The 6,000-nt window shown below is 41.1% G+C and overlaps 1 long non-coding RNA gene across 1 annotated transcript in view; it reads left to right on the forward strand.

Moving 5' to 3' along the window:
* LOC133663949 (uncharacterized) overlaps positions 1-5,635 on the forward strand; it is a 69,519-nt gene extending 63,884 nt beyond the window's left edge. The window contains exons 3-4 of the long non-coding RNA XR_009828438.1: positions 827-913; positions 5,559-5,635. This is a non-coding gene — a long non-coding RNA (uncharacterized LOC133663949). The remainder of the gene's footprint in view (positions 1-826; positions 914-5,558) is intronic.
* The last annotated feature ends 365 nt before the right edge of the window (positions 5,636-6,000 follow it).

A 6,000-nucleotide genomic window follows, 5' to 3' on the forward strand; every position in this document is an offset into this window, starting at 1 on the left:
TTTTTCTTATGCCTTCTGATCTCTCTCTCTCTCTCTCTCTCTCTCTCTCTCTCTCTCTCTCTCTCTCTCTCTCTCTCTCTCTCTCTCTCTCTATGTCCACTACTTGATGTCCATAACCCCCCCCCCCCCCCCCCCCCACACCCCTGATTGTAAATAATGTAAATAATTCAATGTGATTATCTTGTGTGATGACTGTATTATGATGATAGTATATATGATAGTATATATCTGTATCATGAATCAATTTAAGTGGACCCCGACTTAAACAAGTTGAAAAACTTATTCGGGTGTTACCATTTAGTGGTCAATTGTACGGAATATGTACTTCACTGTGCAACCTACTAATAAAAGTCTCAATCAATCAATCAATTAAAAGGTGCGGAGGTCTCGTTCCTCCGGGTTCCTTGGACCACCAATGATGGACATGACAGCCTCGTTCATCTTTCTTAACAATGATTTATTTTGCAATAAATGTTATTTTTTTAAATTAATGTACACATGTTAAAAGTGCAATTTCAATGTTGATGATGTGCATTTATTGGTGTAAATTCTGGTCTATAAGCCGCTACTTCTTTCCGACGCTTTGAATCCTGCGACCTATGAAACAGTGCAGCTAATTTATGGATCTTTATTTGCTAACAGCCCTAATGCAAATAGTTAAAAAAGGTGTGTCGTTGTTTGTGCTATGGCACCATATTTTGGACAAGTTTTCTCACTGCAGGTGATGTTATTTTCAGTCCTTTCTGTCCAGCTCGCTCTAAGTCTCGTGCATGCTCGTTTTTCTGTTCCCCCATTAACAACAACTCTCCCCTCTCCTTCCCGACAGGTGATCAGACAAACACTCTCAGCTGGGTCATCTACGCACCTGTCGCTGATCTCGAAGCCGGTCCTGGCACACTCCGCTTCGCTGCAGGTCCGTAGGCCACGCCCCCCCCACACACAAGCTTTGTGAGTTTTACAATACAACTAAAACAACTCTTACTTACTTCACACAGAGATGTTTTGTAAATGTTTATTTACATACCTTAATTGTTTCCAAACGGTGTCTGTAACAAGGCAGTAAAACGACTGATCAAACAAAACAGAAGTCATCGTCATGAACCCACGAGCTGCGGAAGCTAGCTCTCCAATCAGCTAAACCAGGGGTGTCCAAACTTTGTCCACTGAGGGCCACATTCAGAAAAATTAAAAGATGCGGGGGACCACTTTGATAGCATATATTGCTTTTAGCATTTTTTTATGTAAGCTAGCTTTGTGTTATAGGTAACAAAGGGAATTGGTGTGATATAGAATTAATAATGAATTAACTTTATTTTTAATAATCTGCAGAGGGCCATTAACAAACTAGCTGCGGGTTGAAAATGGCCCCCGAGCCGCTCTTTGGACACCCCTGAGCTAAACAGACTCAATAGCTCCACGGTGACGTCTTGGTGAATTTACTGAGGAATTTGTGAAACTGAAACTGAAATTACCATTGAAAGTTATCAATACTAACACAGACACTCGTAAACATATTAGCTAATGCTAACAAGGCTTGCTTGATTACATCACAGTAGCACGTACAAATATGCATGAAAACATGGCACGGTTTAGTAAGTACAAACAGTTTTATTTACATTTTAAAATGTACAAACGTTGCTCGGAGTGACGAATGAAGAATACATGCAGGTAGTGACGCTATGGACCAGCACTTGTACTTCCGGTGGAAAGCTCTAAAGTCTAAACAGAAGGGCCCTGCAGCACCTGCAGTGAGAAAACTTTTACAAATGATGGCGCCATATCACAAACAATAACATACCTTTTCAGTGTCTATTTGCATCATGGCCGTCAGCAAAGAAACATCTATAAATTAACCGCACCGTTTCATAGGCCGCATGGTTCATAACGTAGGAAAAATGTAGCGACTCATAGGCAAAAATGTATGGTAACAAATCAACATTTAAATTGTTCTTTTAACATGTGTGCATCGGTAAAAAAATAATAATTAATTAAAAATACCTTAGCTCATGACACCACCGCTCTCATGTACACTCCCTTGTAAAGGCCATGCGGAAACTGTTTAAAGTTCCAGGCGCTCCATGAGGTCCGGATTATTCAAATTTGTATTAGTTACACTTAATAAACGATTAATCGAAGCAAAAGGATATAAATCGAACCTTTTTTCTTAACGATTAATATTTGCAGTCTTAGCCCTAGGCCTAAGGCTACATTCACACTGAAGGGTGAGATGTCCAATTCAGATTTTTTTGTGAAATCCGATCTTTTTATCTAATTGCTCACATTGCAGAAAAAATGTGATATCTAATGTGAACGCAGTCTGACCCGCATGCAGCCATGACATCATGACAGTACGTGTGCTGCAAAGTTTACATAAGTAAAACATGGCTTCAAGTCCAGTCGGATTCGGCACTGGTGGCAATTTCAAAGATTTTGTGCAATCAACGTCAACGTCAGACTAATTGCGCAAAACTGTGGTACGTGTACCACAAGTGGTACGCCAAAGAATCACGCACAGTGTTACTGTTCAAAACAGTGTGTAATGTTACAGTGGCCACAAAGATTAAATATACTTGTTAAATAAAACCTCTGCCTTGCTTTTTTTTAATGAAGGGTCTTCCACACCACCGCGTTTTAATGTCGGTCATTATGGTGGTGCTTGGAGAGTCGAGTGTTTTCTGAGGTACTTGGTGGTGTGGAAGATTAAGAAGGAAGAGGGCAAGCATTTTGCTTTAACATCTGCTGTGACGAGCGTGCGGGTGAGCAGTCGGAGACAGGAGTGGTAGAACATTGACGTTAGTTCCTAAAACATGTCATTTCGCCTGTCGCTAACTATTTGTTTTACAACCCTCTGATACTGTTGTTATCGCTTTATGATGACGTTCTGGTCTGATAAATGCTTTTGCATCACAAAGATATCTAATTTACAAAACCAGTTAAGTTGGCACGTTGTGTAAATCGTAAATAAAAACAGAATACAATGATTTGCAAATCCTTTTCAACCTATATTCAATTGAATAGACTGCAAAGACAAGATATTCAACGTTCGAACTGAGAAACGTTGTTATTTTTTGTAAATATTAGCTAATTTGGAATTTGATGCCTGGAACATGTATCAAAAAAGCTGGCACAAGTGGCAAACAAAGACTGAGAAAGGAGAGGAATGCTCATCAAACACTTATTTGGAACATCCCACAGGTGAACGAGCTAATTGGGAACAGGTGGGTGCCATGATTGGGTATAAAAGCAGCTTCCATGAAATGCTCAGTCGTTCACAAACAAGCACGGGGCGAGGGTCACCACTTTGTGAACAAATGTGTGAGCAAGTTGTTTAAGGACAACATTTCTCAACCAGCTATCGCAAGGAATTTAGGGATTTCACCATCTACGGTCCGTAATATCATCAAAAAGTTCCGGGAATCTGGAGAAATCGCTGCACGTAAGCAGCGAGGCTGAAAACCAACATTGAATGCCTGTGACCTTCGATCCCTCAGGCGGTACTGCATCAAAAAAACGACATCGGTGTGTAAAGGATATCACCACATGGGCTCAGGAACACTTCAGAAAACCACTGTCAGTAACTATAGTTCGTCGCTACATTTGTAAGTGCAAGTTAGAACTCTACTATGCAAAGCGAAAGACATTTATCAACAACACCCAGAAACGCCGCTGGCTTCACTGGGCCCGAAGCTCATCTAAGATGGACTGATGCAAAGTGGAAAAGTGTTGTGTGGTCTGACGAGTCCACATTTCCAAAATGTTTTTGGAAACTGTGGACGTTGTGTCCTCCGGACCAAAGAGGAAAAGAACCTTCCGGATTGTTATAGGCGCAAAGTTCAAAAGCCAGCATCTGTGATGGTGTGGGGGTGTATTAGTGCCCAAGACATGGGTAACTTACACATCTGTGAAGGCACCATTAATGCTGAAAGGTACATACAGGATTTGGAGCAACATATGTTGCCATCCATGCAATGTTATCATGGACGCCCCTGCTTATTTCAGCAAGACAATGCCAAGCCACGTGTTACAACAGCGTGGCTTCATAGTAAAAGAGTGCGGGTACTAGACTGGCCTGCCTGTAGTCCAGACCTGTCTCCCATTGAAAATGTGTGATGCATTATGAAGCCTAAAATACGACAACGGAGACCCCCGGACTGTTGAACAACTTAAGCTGTACATCAAGCAAGAATGGGAAAGAATTCCAGCTGAAAAGCTTCAAAAGTTGGTCTCCTCAGTTCCCAAACATTTACTGAGTGTTGTTAAAAGGAAAGGCCATGTAACACAGTGGTAAAAACGCTCCTGTGCCAACTTTTTTGCAATGTTTTGCTGCCATTAAATTCTAAGTTAATGATTATATACAACAAAAAAAATGACTTTTCTCAGTATCTTTTCTTTGCAGTCTATTTATTTGAATAGAAGTTAATAATTATTTGCAAATCATCGTATTCTGTTTTTATTTACGAGTTACACAACGTGCCAACTTCACTGGTTTTGGGTTTTGTACTGGCCTGAAATCTAACAAAAACATCCGTGTCCAGCATGTTTGCAGAAGGTCACATTTGAACTTACCGAGCCTTTTTCTATGCGGTTTTGTGCGAACAAAAGGAGGCATTGTTGGCCCCGCGGTCCCTCTTCCCCACTGATGCACGCACAAGTGCTGTGTACGTGTTTTCCCTGTGCCGGGCCCCCCGATAGGTACTTTAATCCTCTTTTCCGCAGCCCGACCTCATCTCCTTGCCTTTCAGATGTGATCAAAGGTGAGCCTCCGAGTCGGACAGTGAGCGCTATTGTGTGAAATCAAAGAAAGTGAGTGAGTGCAGCCGGCGAGGTGTCAGTATCTGGCTTTCGACACCGATAGCTTTGCTGGAGGGCAAAGCATGTGTGAAATTGAAGCGAGGCTACATTGTCACCCATTGCCAAACTCTGAAATGTTGTCGCTCTTTCACTCGTAAATTGCTGATGCCAAATGCTTTTTTTTTCAAAGCTGCTACTAGGAGGGACGGTGATGATGCTTGGCAGAAGTGAACCGGCAGGATTATATATATTTTATTTTTTGGGGGGGAGGACACCTGCACTTTTTTAAAATGAGAATTACAACTAATGCACGCTGGGAGAAAAAAAATAGAATAAATGTGCCATTATGCACGATCTCTAAGGAAGAAAAGAAAAAAAAAGAACTGTGTTGCGGTGTCTCTGCACTGGGACCAATCAGTGTGTTTTTGCTGAGGTGCGAAGTGTTCAAGCAAGTGTGCGTGCATGCATAAATATGTGAGTGTATGTACTCAGCATTTCCATACTCTGGAGAGTTGTTTAAGGTACCAGAAACAGGAGTATTTTCAGCTAAACCCTTTGAAGATCCTCATTTGAATGTCAGAGGACGGCATTAGGTTGTGTGTGTACTGTTTATGTGTCTCGAATTTCGCTCTCTTTTCCGTTTGTTTCGAACTTTTTTAATGCGTGCTTCTTGCATTATTTGCATTTGCACACAATTGAATGAAATGATGAAATGGATTAAGCAAATTCATGTTTTAGTTTGAAAAGTAACTCTCCTCTCGTTTCAGGTCACTTGCCCTTCCTTTTGTGTCATCAGTCTGACGTCAACCCGGATCCCTGATTGTTTCCACCTGTTACCCATTACCCCCATGTGTCGTTGTGGCTTCTGCAGCCCTTTGAGACACTTGTGATTTAGGGCTATATAAATAAACATTGATTGATTGATTGATTGATTATATATATATATATATATATATATATATATATATATATATATATAGTACCAATGATTGTCACACACACACTAGGTGTGGCGAAATTATTCTCTGCATTTGACCCATCCCCTTCATCACCCCCTGAGGGGAGCAGTGGGCAGCAGAGGTGGCCGCGCCCGGGAATCATTTTAGGTGATTTAAAGGCCTACTGAAATGATTTTTATTTATTTAAACGGGGATAGCAGATCCATTCTATGTGTCATACTTGATCGTATTGCGATATTGCCATATTTTT

Source organism: Entelurus aequoreus, linkage group LG13 (assembly GCF_033978785.1).
Source record: "Entelurus aequoreus isolate RoL-2023_Sb linkage group LG13, RoL_Eaeq_v1.1, whole genome shotgun sequence".
Classification (NCBI taxonomy): Eukaryota; Metazoa; Chordata; class Actinopteri; order Syngnathiformes; family Syngnathidae; genus Entelurus; species Entelurus aequoreus.